This window comes from Gopherus flavomarginatus, chromosome 6 (genome assembly GCF_025201925.1).
Source record: "Gopherus flavomarginatus isolate rGopFla2 chromosome 6, rGopFla2.mat.asm, whole genome shotgun sequence".
Taxonomy (NCBI): Eukaryota; Metazoa; Chordata; order Testudines; family Testudinidae; genus Gopherus; species Gopherus flavomarginatus.
Window position 1 is genome coordinate 27,227,299 of NC_066622.1, and position 13,698 is coordinate 27,240,996.

At 37.9% G+C, this 13,698-nt stretch overlaps 1 long non-coding RNA gene across 7 annotated transcripts in view; it reads right to left on the reverse strand.

The window, feature by feature from the left end:
* LOC127054429 (uncharacterized) overlaps positions 1–13,698 on the reverse strand; it is a 68,304-nt gene that overhangs the window by 26,254 nt on the left and 28,352 nt on the right. The window contains exon 1 of one of the 7 annotated variants that reach the window (XR_007775254.1): positions 3,089–3,170. The exons of the other annotated variants lie outside the window; for them this stretch is intronic. This is a non-coding gene — a long non-coding RNA (uncharacterized LOC127054429). Of the gene's footprint in view, positions 1–3,088; positions 3,171–13,698 lie in introns of those variants that run through there. 7 annotated transcript variants of the gene reach the window in all.

The window sequence follows — 13,698 nt, forward strand, 5'->3', positions numbered from 1 at the left end:
TGCAAAGCACAAAACTGGACATAGTTGCTGGTCAGTATATATGTAGTTGACATAACAAATGTATTTTGGAACTCAGGCATAAATGCACATGCATAATCACATCCAGTACCTATGTCACCTTTTCTCTTGCTGGGTTTCTTTTCCAAGTTCTTGTGATCAGGCAATACTGGACTGACAGAAGATTTCTGCTATCTGGGTGCATCTCATTGTGGAAACCGTGAATTTGTTTTTATAAGGTTACACTGGGTGTGCAATTGTAGTTTAAAATGTATTGCAGCATGCAGGTAAGATTCAGGAGGGGCCGAAGGATTGGGATCTTTATTTGACAGTTAAGGGAGGAAACAAAATTAATAGAATTTAAGGGATATGGAGAAAAAATATTTAGGGTGGAAAAATATTGGTTTGACAACCTTGGGGCATCCCTTCAAATATATTTTTATTATTAGTTATATTCTATCCTCTAATAATCATATATGACTCCCAGGAAAATCAACTGGAGTTTACACTCCATATCTGAGGGCAGAATTTGGCCCTTATTTAATTGTTGTGAACAAATCTATTACAGTTTTCAATATATATTTGAAATATACCTAGCATTGCAATATTAACATGCTTTGACAATGAGCCAGCTCTCAAAAGAGCACATATAAAATAATCTGAGCCAGATCTTCAGCTGGTTTAAATTGGTGTAGCTTCATGAGCTGAGCTGACATACACCAGTTCAGGCCCTGATTCAGTGCACATTGAAATCAGTGGAAGATCTCCTACAGACCTATAATTTGTGTGTGATCAATATACAGTACTAGGATAATGGGTTAGCCTCAGGTGAAAATTAGGTCCTTAAGAAAGGCAAGCAGCTAATGAATTCACTGGAGACTATAAGAAACACTTTAGCAGGAAATGAGACTCCATGCAACACTGGCAGAAAAAAAATTAACAATGGTTATGTATCTCATCTGACTAAAATTAGAATTTACGGATCTTCCCTTCCCAACTCTGATCATTACTGATGTGTCAATGAGTTAGCCTTTACCAAATGGGACTGTTTTTAATTCATTATATAGAAAGAAAGAAAGAAAGAAAGAAAGAAAGAAAGAAAGAAAGAAAGAAAGAAAGAAACTTGCTTCAAACCTGTAAAACAAACCCACATCTTTCTTTATTCATAAATCTTATATAAAACATTAACATTACATTAGATTTTAAAAGTAGAAGTAAAAAGAAGATTGTTATTCTGATTAAGAAAAAACATTACATGAAAAAAATGTAAATCATGTAAGAAGTTTGAGTGCTGAAAAACTGACAAAAGCCAGGAAATTCAAGTGTAAAGTTCATGTTGCATGTCAGGAAAAGAAACAAGAAAATAGAGTTAAGAGGGAAAGGTCAGCATTAGCTTTCATTATTGTATTAATGTGAATGCATATTATCTGGATTTACACAAAAGCAGAAAGCTTTTCGGTAGAAATTATAAAATGTGCTCAACTTTTAGCTTCACAATTATTTTAAAGGTGTTTAAAAATACCTGTAACTTTAGCATTGTGCTCTTTATTTTGCAATCAACATATTTTTTATAATGCAACTCATCAGTTGCTTTTATTCTGCCAATATTTGTTGTTTCCATACACAGATTATATATATGAAATAATCTTTGAGATCTAAACTCTCATTTGTAAAAATATTCTATCCCTCTGCTTGTAAAGATAGCCTTCCAAATATAAATTGCTTTAGTAATTAGTTCTACTGAATATATTTAGACTTGAAAGGATTAGATTTTTCTTGGTAAATTTCAGTAAACACTGATTTCACCGTACTCACACAAACCAAAAAATATTTCTATTGATAACAATCAAAATTTGGCTGGATAAAGTCAGTAAAATGCTGCTTGAGAACTTAGTAGAGTTTGATTTAAGAATATTTACATTGTATGTTTTGACATCTGATGTTGACAATTTGTATTTTAATGGTCATAAAGCTTTAGTTTTTTTAATCTCAAAGTCTATCATTTATTATTGTCTGACCGCCCCCTATAATTTCCCTCAACTATGAAAACAGAAATCAATAAAAATTAAAAAGTGCTAAAAGTAAACATTGATATTATCATTCAAAATTATAAAAAATAAAAATCTAATTTTGCCAAGCCTAAATATATTGCATATTATTTCACAAACGTGTGTGTAGCATGTATATCTCAAATGTTAATTTGTTGAATAAATATAAATTAGTCCAACTTCTAAACATACATACAATAATTTTGCACATTTATAGATTTGTTTGACCTTTTGTAATACTGTCCATGTTTTATGGATTTTTTTCCATAGCATTTAAAGAAAATCAAATATAACAGATATTTTCTTGTAATCTTCCAGTCTTGAATTATTAAACAGAAATAGTTCTAGTTAAATAACTATGTTTAATCTTGCATATACAATAAGGTATATATCTTAAGGTCCAAAAATATTTTGTCCCATTTTGACTGCTGTAGTTTGCAATGTGAAATATTAATAATTCAAAATATATTAGAAACTTAAAGTTCATGAACTGCACAATATGTCTAAATTATACTTTGGGTTTTTAAAAATATGAAATTATCCCATGTATGTACCCTGAATGTTGCTGCCACATTGCATGATTTTATTTTATTCACTGTGCCATAGCTTAATGAACTAAAGACAATTAAATAAAATTAGACCCTAGTCTTGCTATTCATTGCCATAGATGTCAATGTGACTTTATGTGGGTGCAGAGGAGTACCCATGTATCATGGATTTCTCATGATATTATGCAGTCTTTGGGGCTGAAAAAATAGCTAGTATTCTCAGATAGAAATACAAAGGATACTGGGATGAGAGGCAGTCACTAGAGAAGTCTGTTCTGTTGGGGTCACAAGCAGAATAAAGCTCAGCATTCCTAATTTGCTGGTTTGTTATAGCCATGTTGGTCACAGGATATTAGAGAGATATCTTTTATTGGACCAACTTCTGTTGGTGAAGGAGACAAGCTACAGAGAGTTCTTCCTCAAGTCTGTGTCCTGCAAAAACTTTTCTCTTTCACCATCAGAAGTTGGTCCAATAAAAGATATTAAGTCACTCACCTTGTTTAGAAGTTCTTGATGAATTTTTGGCCACAATACAGTGAATAGCAAAATTTCCACTGATTTCACCTGTATGTCCTGGAATACCCTACAGCAAATATTTATGAGAGAGAGAGAGAGAAAAAGAGACCAGGGCTATTATAGAAAAAAGTATTATGCAAATATTTCTTAAGTCACAAGACATAAGTCACAGTAAAAGAATTAATAACATTAAATCCTCTAAAATATATTAAAATAATGCATTTCTCTCATTTTTAAATGTTATAATGTGCTACTATCTCAACTTAGAGCATTTCCTCCTTCAGTATAAATTTTTATTATGACATCACCTAACTATTCATGGTTTCTCCGGGCTTTTATGCAGAATTGTAACATTTAAATTAACATCAGAATTTAAGAAAGTACCTTGTGTAAATCCCTGAATTTGCTAGGGGCTAGGAATGAAATGTAATGCTAATTTAATTTAGTAATTTGTTCTTCCCCCTCACCCTCAGAAACACACAATTACTGCTTTTGAAAGACTTTTTTCTTATTCCATCAGGCTTGGACTAAATTGAAAGTTGAGTCGGTGAGCAAAGCCCAGGCTGCAAACATACCCGACTTCTGCTATTCAGTCTGTTACAAGCCAGAACATAGAGTGTTGAGAGATTTATTTCTGTAAACGGCATGTTCATTATCATATTTTTAGCATGTGAAAAGTAAATGAGTTCTAAAACATTCCGTAATAATCAGCCAAATATGAAATGTGAGATGAAAATCATTTGTGAGCATGTGTGTGCATGTGCATGTAGTGTAGAAATAGTTCATCAGATGAGTGGTTTCCTGACCTGATCTGTACATTTATTTTCTTCTTTGAAAGGAAATGGAAATAGCTGATCTGACTTCCATCAGCACATAAAAGAGATTGTCGGTAATTTGTTTTCTGCAGGAACTCTTACACATACTATGATGTAGCAGGCAGTAAAGATCACCCACAAAAACTGTAGCAATCACAAGTGTGTGGCTAGGCACACACCGGGGACTGATATATGCCATCATTTGCAAAATATGGATTTATTTTCTTTTCCTTTCTCTCTCTCTCTCTCTTATGAGGCTACACACTATCCCTCCAGGTTCTGCAGTCTGGGTTTGATTAAATAATTATAAACTTCAAGCAGCAGATCTATCATTTACATTCTTGAACGTGCCAACATATGCCTTTTGTGGTGATGCCAACCAATACCAAAGCTTCTCTCATTATTGTCATTGAAAATACCGTGGTTCAATGTTTGTGCTGTTTCCTGGATTTTGGTGATATGATGTTGCCCAGCAATTTGCTGTTAGTGCCAACAACACTAAAGAACTTTATAATAAATCCTTTCTATATTTACTCAGTCCACCACTGTGTCACTGACATTAGCATTTTATAATGTTATGCTCCAAAGCACCTATTTTCTCTTTTTTAACTCCATGCTATTATGAATCTTAACAGAAAATGTGGTTTGCTTCAGTTTTTTGTATAATGATTGTTGTCTGTTGTGTTTGTTTCTTGAAAAGATGTGGCACTTGTAACTTCTTGGTAGTCGACAGTAAAGATAAACCAAACTAACAAACAATGCAAAGTGTTGTATTGAAAAGGGTAATGCAACAAGATTAGTTTAAAACATCAGATGCCACTGTTTCCTGCAGAACTGATGTACAGAAAAGCATAATTAATATAAAGTGAAATGGCATCATACCGTAGTGGGGCCAAATCATACTCCACCTACACTCTGGTTAGCTCCACTGAACTGGACTCAGGAGGTTTGTGCTCTTTGTCTAACTAAAACAGTACACAAACTAAAGAGAATGAAAATCAGTGCAGGCGTTTCCAAGCAGTGCTCTCCCCAGGCGTACATCCCCTAGGTTGTCAAACACTCCTCCCGCTTGACTAGTAATGGAAACCAGGCAGCTGGGTTTTAAGCAGCAGGCCACAGGGTCCCCAATTAATGTTCCATTGCCTGGCTAATATCTCTCTTTGCATGAGATTAAACACCCCTTAGACCCTCAACACTGGGGCCTTACCCGAGTCCTCTGCAAAAGAGTGAATTTCACCACTGTGGTCTTCCAGTCTCTGCCAATCTGATGACATTGCACTTGCTGGCTCTTCTCTCTGGGGAGAAGGCAGGAAGAATGGGCACCTGCTGGTCGTTCCTCTCTCTCTGAAGAGGAGCAGGAACAGTGGAAAGGTTTGGGGACGGATGGGAAAAGGCAGGAATTTCTGGGTGGTAAAGGGATTTTGAGGAAGAAATGATACAAAGGGGACTATTTATTATTATTATTATTATTATTATTATTATTAAGATTGAGAGAGAAAAAATAATGCTTTTGCAGAAAGAAGATATACTTGGGGAGAGTGAGGGGCACAGAGGGGATTTGGGGAAAGAGAGAAGAGACAATCTGGGTGGAAATGAGTGTGGAGGATGCAGAGAGAGAAACAATGAGGAAATGTTGTGGGAGGAGAAAAATTACAGTATAGGAGAAAGAAAGAGTCCCTGAGAAATCTGATGAGAATTAACATAAGAATGGCCATACTGGGTCAGACCAAATGTCCATCTAGCCAGTATCTTATCTTCCGACAGTGGCCAATGCCAGGTGCCCCAGATGGAGTGAACAGAACAGGTAATCATCAAGTGATCCATCCTCTGTCGCCCATTCCCAGCTTCTAGCAACTGGTGAGAAAAAAAACATTGCAGGCTGAAAGGGAAGAATTGAGAAGCTCAGCATGATTAGAGAAGAGATTTGTGGAGAGACTCTAGAATTGTGGGAGTCAGTCTGGTTTTGTTGTTTGCTGAAATAAATGGTGGTCAGAAGTTTTTTCAACAATAGGAATAACCTTATTTTCATCCTCTCATAACTCAAAATTGGCGGCATTGATTTTGCTGAACATTTTTAAAAATTGCCTTGTGGCAGAGGCCTCATGTAAAAATCTTATTCCCCAAACTGTATGTTGTGCAAATGTGTGTGTGAGAGAGAGAAATCAGGGGTTAGGATGGAAACTCTACTGTAATCTTAGCTATAGTAGCAAAAACAGCTATCCCAATGTGAGTTCACACAAGTCTGAGTACTGAACCCTTATATATGTAACCTACCCTGATGAGAAGCTCATGGCACAAGTTTAATTCCTTATGTTATGTTATGGGTCCCAGTCCTGTAACTGTCCCTCACATGTGTAGTCCTTACTCACTGAATACTACTACTGAAGTCAATAGGTCTGATAGAGTTTGCTATTGTACTACTGTTTACTAATAAGTAGTGTAAGTACAATAATGCTAGTAATACACTCACATAAAGGGGCCCTAAAATGGATTAAATGTAATTTTCTGCCAGTGTGAAAGGACTTTTGTATAAATAAGAATCAGGGCCACTGTGCCTTCTCACAAGGATAAGCACTACTCACATGGATCTGTTTGAACATTTTTCATTAATGACAATAACAAAAATAATTTTGAATAAAAGAGCCTGTGATGAAAATATAATGATCCACTTGATGCTGAGAGAGGACATGTGATCCTACAAAATAAAGATAAAACCATACGAGTATTTTTGCTCATCAAATTGGAACTGTAAGGAAAACCCATTAACACATAGGTTACCCACTTTTCGTGTTGTAAGAAATATGAGAATGTACAGGTGTTAAATTGACCACCAGAGGGCACTCTTATTTTTCCTGGAAAACAACAGAAACATATTGAGAATAACGAAGATATATTAATAAAAAATAAACTCAAAGGTTAATAAAGTGGAAACACGTGTTCTCCCGTTCACACCAAGATCCATGTCAATGCAAAATTTTGTAAATGACTGGCTGTAGATAGTCTTCAATACAAAAAATACAAAGGAGTATTTTCTTATATTTGGGCTACAGATTCTTCTAGGAAAAGGGCATCTATTAAAATATTTCTTTAGATATGATAATAGGGTAGGTATGTTTGAAATCACAAATAAAATAAACACTGAAAACCTTTGAATTGTCTGACCAATCCCAGATCTCTCTCTCCAATTTCAACTTGTGTCATGTGTAGGCAGTAACTGGAGTGTTTTTTCTACCTTTAGTCACTACCAATGATGGAAGGAAGTATAAGACTGTAATATAGCTACATACAGAGACCAAAAATGCTTGTGCCACTGTGCTTCTGCATGTAATTGGATACGCAGACATCTATATACCCATTTTCACATGTGACTGAGGTTGCTGAAAACACAAATTGCACACACATTTTGTGTGTACATCAGGCCCACTAGACATTTTTAACTCTCAATAATCTAGCACTCAATTTTTAACTCAGGTGAAGGTGTAAGATCTGAAGATAATCATCCTATTACTGTGAAGTATTGTAAATAACATATACAAATTACATAAATACTATGTTCTAAGTTCACTGGGCCAAATTTCTTCCCCAGTGTAACTCCATCGAATTCAGTTTGTTCAGTCCCATTGTTATGGGAATAACATTTAAAAGATATTCTAACAAAATATGCCAATGTATTGAACAATGAAATATCTTTCAAGGTAAAACAATCTAAATGGGCCAAATTTACTTTCAGAACCACATGTAAGTTTCTTATTGCAGTTGACTAGAACCACTAGCAGTTAAAGCCAGGTACGGCTATGAACATTTTATTGGCACTTAAATGGAGAAACTGCGTTTTCAGTTCCATAGGAGTAAATAAGGAGCAACTCTACCAAAGTAAGCATCATTACTCCATGTTTACACTGTTACAACAATGAGCAGAGTCTGTCTCCAAATCTTGACATTGCATATGACTGTGCTAATACCAGCAACCACCCCTTTCCAGTTCTGATTTTCTTCTATAGTGAATATACATGTATTACTGGGTTGCATGAATATTATTTCATCAGTGTGTTTCATTGAAAAATATTCCTAATAAATAGAGCCTAAATTATAATTCAAGTACTTCTTTGTATAACCCCTTGTTCTGTTCTAATTTTTAAGACGGCGGTGTATATCAATGCCAAAACGTCAGAAGGACCATATCAAGGAGCATACTGGGGAATACAGCAGATATCAACATTGGTTTAATTTATTTGCCTGCCTCCCTCTGTGCACACACGGCTATTGGGTTGATGCAATGCTTGATTTGTTATTTTATACCAGTATTTACGAAGGTCACTTACTCTACTTATGTTTTCACTTATGGGACCTAGTTCATTACACAAACCACTACTGCAAGGATGATAGAAAAGTCTGTTGAAAGATCTGAAATCCCTGTGATACAAAGGTGGCAGTGATTATTCTCACACTGTGACTATTGGGAAGGAAATTTCTTTTGGTTTGGTTTTAGATACCACATGACTGGGTTATAGATTTTTATAGTATTAGCAGTGCTGTCATGAGCAGATACAGGCTACAATCTGCCAACTGATCCTCTCCACAGTGAGTGGGTTTATTTAGTTATTTATATTTAGATGGGACTTTTTCATCACCTTTGGCAAAACTAAAGCATTTCTACACAGGTACCTGCATGAACAAAGTAATTTGCAAATGGCTCACATCAAGAGGATAAAACTTTTTATACAGCATATCATAACATGTTCTTTCAAACAGGCTTTGGCAAAAGTCAAGGAGCTAGCTCCTCTGCTAGTGTTAATCAGTGTAGCACCATTGATTTCAATAGAGCTATTCTGGTTTACACTAGCTGAGGATTTGGCTCCAGGACATTTTAAATGGTCATATTTACAGTTATGTACAGTGATTGAACTGGAGGTGGAAGGAAGTCGTTATGCTCTCCCTCCTCCTCCTCCACTTTCCTTTTTTCAGTCATCTGTGGCAAGAACCCACCTAGCTACACCTCACAGCAAACACATGGATAGTTCCACGTGATCCTTTCAAGAGACTATACTCAGAACAAATGTCAGTGCCTTCATTTCCAGTGCAGAGAGAGCAGAAGGTGTTCAGTATCTCCCTGAATCTGGCCCAAGCTGTCTAAGGTGAAGAAACAAAGAGGAAATTGTTTACTAATAGCCAGCCCAGCATTTGCACTAAGTATTTATTTGTACATTGATTAAGACCCATTTCCAATTCCACAGTCAGCTAAGAGTATTGATACCAAGAAAGATGACAAATGGGTACAGAATAAGAATATGTTGTCTATGCTGTTGCATTTCTTTTTTCCTCCTGAGACAGTCTGGACTAAATTATTCATTAGATATTTTTCTCTGAATGGCAAAGTATACAATAGTATCTTTTAAAAATAGCTGGATTAGTTAGGCCAAGTTTTCCTCTCCATTAACCTAGGATAGCCCTACTGTAAACCATGTTCCAGTGTAAGGGAGAAGACAATTTGACTCACTTTCCTTAAGTGTGAGTATAAACTGCACCAGCCAAAATACAGCTAATAAAATAATCTTCCTCATCAATTACTTGATTCATGGCATGCCTTTAGGGTTGCCAGGCATCCAGTTTTTGGCTGGAATGCCCGGTTGAAAAGGGACCCCCCTGCACCCCAACCCCTGCCCCAGACTGGAGCCTTCTCCTGTACCCCAAACTCCTCAGACCTGGCCTCACCCCAGAGCCCGCCACACACTCTCCAACCTCCTGCCTCAACCCAGTGAAAGTGAGTGAGGGTGGGGGAGAGTGAGCAACGGAGGGAGAGGGAATGGAGCGAGTGGGGGGCGGCGCCTCAGAGAAGGGGCAGGGCAGAGGCAGGGTCTCAGAGAAGGAGCGAGGCAGGAGTGTTCGGTTTTGTGTGATTAGAAAGTTGGCAATCCTACATGCCCTCTTTGAATTTCTGCACTGCCATCCATTCTCCACCACACTGAGTTTAAATGCCATGTCTTTATCTTCAAGAGCCTACATAATTCAGCATACTGCGGTGCTGATCTAGACTAATAATTGCACCAATGCTGTTGTGTGACTCATAGGCGTGCTGGAAAGAGAGTGTTGTTTTATTTCCTGGACACCATCACATGACATGGGTCAAGGTTACAAAAAGTCCTACTCCTTTCACCCAGCAGAAGTCACTCTCCACTGATTCCAGCAACTGTTGTTACTCCAGTTCGCTGTACAACAAATGCCAACCCAAATATCCTACAACTGTCTCTGTGTCTCCGACCATGCGGCGCATTATATATGAATTCCTTCCTAATTCTGTTCTGCAAAGTGCTGAACCACTCTTCATTCAAATTTCTCCAGTAGATGCGCTGTTTCCAGGATAGCCATAACAAGTACAGCAGTCATTATTATTATTAATTAAAAACAAATACAAACTTTGAGTGAACCATACAGAAGTGCTCATGTCTCAGCTGAGTATTACTGATGTATGCCTTGTCCTTTCTCACTCATCCCCTGCTCTCCTTCTTAACCCCAGCTGACATGTCACATCTAAAACAAGAGTGTAAGCTGCTCAGTTCATGGACTTTGTCTTTCTGGTTGTCCTCTCAAATACCTAGCACTATGTTAAGTGTTGTTTAAAAAGTTTACGCACACATTTAAGACGTCAACAAAACTGTAGTAGAAAGTGTCTGCTTCACGCTATTGGCAATTGCTGCCATGATCACTGTTAAAGTGAAAACGACAACAGATATAAGCAAATAAAACAACCCCTTGCTCTCTTTTCCAGCCCACCCCATGCACACTCACCCCAAAATGTTTTCTCCATATCCTTGTGCTCACATTTCAAGAAATTACTGCTGGAATCTGGTCTGCTGCTAGGACGGAGCTTTTTTTTAAAGGCTAAATTCCAGACAGTCCATCTGGGAGTCTGCAATGTTTGATATTTTCTCTTTCAGGTAAAAGCGAGAAAACAGTATGTGGAAGGCGCGAGCAAATGACATCCTGCAAAATAATCAAACTCCTTTCCATAGCTAACTTTCTAAATAGAGAACAGACACACAGAACAAGGCAGCAGTAAGTGAAATAGATCACAAAGTATCAGTGATTAGAACATCATGTGCGAGAATGCGTTTAGTCCTGGAGCTATGCTGGGGCTCAGTCTCAGGACAGACTCAGCCGCCAGCATTCAGTGTGGTTAAAAAAAGAAGAAAACAAAAATGCACAGAATGTGTGACAGTCTACAGATTTATGGGAAGCCACATGTTCAGGTTACATGATTTTAACAGCGAGTTCTACATTTACAAATACTTACCTGAACTCATTATGGGTAGGGGCTGTTTTATGTTTTTGCTTTTAAAACAGTATCAATCTAAGTGCTTTGGAATATGTATTAGTCATTTAAGTCCAGATCCTAAACCCACTAGTGGCAAAAAGGAAATGTAAGGGCAGCCTTAAAGCAGTACCTCAGTATCCCCTTTCCATGTCAGAAGGGTCTGGCATGTCCAGCCCCTCATCAGCCCCTCCTGGCACCTGTGGGCAGGGCTGGAATGTAATGCACTCCAGCAGTTGAGGGCTGTTTTCTACCAATACAAGCACTGAGACTGATCTAATCTGAGCCAGGGACCTGTGATAGCAAGACTGCATGAAGCCTCCCAGGTATGGCGCACCCAATAGTGACCCTATAGTTGATACTAGTTTGGCAAACTACTTGGCTGTCTCAGCAGAGAAGCAAGGACTGAATGATCATTGAGACTTAACTAACATCTCTGTTTTCGAAGTGATTTCTGCAGGCCAAAGTTGACCCACATCAGTGAGTAATGGGGAAGCAGCACATACAGCTGCAGCTCATGGTTCTCTGTTCTCTGTCTGTATGCCTACATGTGCTAAAATAAAGGATATCAGAGCCTAAGTTTCCCTGGGTCGAAACCCCCTTAATCTTCTTGCTGTGAGTAAGCAGGAAAAGCTGAGCTGAGGGAAGAACAAAACTTCCCAAAGGTGATTCCTTAAATACCACCTTGCCCATGTTGCTGTGGCTACATGTGTATGGCGTGTCCTCAGGGATAGCTGTCCAGGTACAAGAAGTGTCACAAGAAATAATTTGCATTACCTTCCCAGTACAAGAGACAGTATCTCAGTCTTCTGAGCTTGGACTGATGACAGAGCTTTTAAAAAAACACAACCCAATCTAGTGAGCTTGTCTCCCCAGTGGGTTTTTGCATGCTCTCACAGCACTAATAAAAACATACGAAGAAGGTAAATTAGGACAGACGACTGCTTCTGTCAACGTTGAACAAACAGCATCTTTAAAGTTTATGTGTGACTTAGCTTTCAAGAATGCAGACTTTGTTTTAGTTGATGGGCTTGTTAAATAAAATACTTTGATAGCTCCAGAGAAAAAAAAAGAATTATATAGAAATGAGAATAGATTAAAGCAAAGAAAATACCCTGACAACAGACATGAGCCTATTTGATTAGCTCACCCTATAGACTAGAAATAATTAAAATAAAGAAGATAGATGGAGGATGCCAGGTGCTTAAAACAACATCTCAGACTCTACCATGGCTCGAGATTGTGCAAACCACCAAAAGTGCAGGCTTTGCTGCAGATGTTGAGCATTTCTGCTGGCTAAAGGACTGTAGAGGGCAAGAAGAGTTTGAATTTAGTGTGAGTAAAGCTGAGAACATACAAAATTAATACCAAATTCTTCACTGGGGTGGTTACAGAGAGAGGGCTGGAGAACTTTTACTGTTACTAATAATTGGTGAAGTGGGTACTTCAGAGCAATTTTATGTACAGTTCCATCTGGCAGGCAGAACAGCTTCACTTCCCACTCAACACAAGTCTGATTCGCTTCTCTGTTCTGCCCCTTGCTTCTTGCTCACCACCTCATGACCACCCACCTGCTGCCAGTTGCCCACCCTGCTTTTTGAATTAATGCAGTAGATATTTGCCTTTAGAGGGACATGTTACAGTCCCAGGTGAACCGCTGTCTCCTGTCTTCTGACTGTAAATCCTACAGCTGAAAGTGTCAGCAGACTGGCAGGTGCGGTTAGGATCAAAGCAAAACCTCCCATGGAGCTTAGGGGGATTTCCTCATTGATACGCTGATAAACACATTAGTTGACTGACTGACACTGCCCAAAATATTTGTACTTCACTGCTATGTTTGGCTTTCATTTTGTGGCAACTCTGGTAGTTTGTGACTGTGTCTTTATCCCTGTTATACATCCACCTCTCTTTGCTTTCTCTCCATTGCCCTTCCACTAAACACACTAAAAGATTAGGAAACCTGCTATCAATCAGGTTCCCTCAACTCCCTTCTCTTCCTTAGCAAGCATTCAAAAAGTTCTCTTCTTCTCCTATAACTCAGTTTCTTGTGCTGTAATTGATAATGGAATTTTAGTGGAGTTAAAAAGAAGAAAACAAAACAGGGAAATCCATACTATTAGAGATGTGTCTTGTACCAAACTATTTTTAGTCCAATAACTACAGGTTAATTAATTCTCAATATCTGACCAGCAGGAGTCATGTGTCTTTTATGTTTTTATTGGCTAGAGGTGCCTGTAAACCCTGAATGTTGATATGTTATTGCAACCTATGTTCTAACTTGCATCTACGTCTACTATGTAGCCAAAACTATGCAGAAGAGCTGAACGCTACTCATGAACAAACAGAGAGAGCAGCTTCAGAACTGCTGAGAAATAAAATGGTGAAACTGCTGCTTTTCTCTCTGGCTTTTGGAAACTTCTGTGCTTTCATATAACATTAGATAATTAAAAGCATATGAGTAAGTG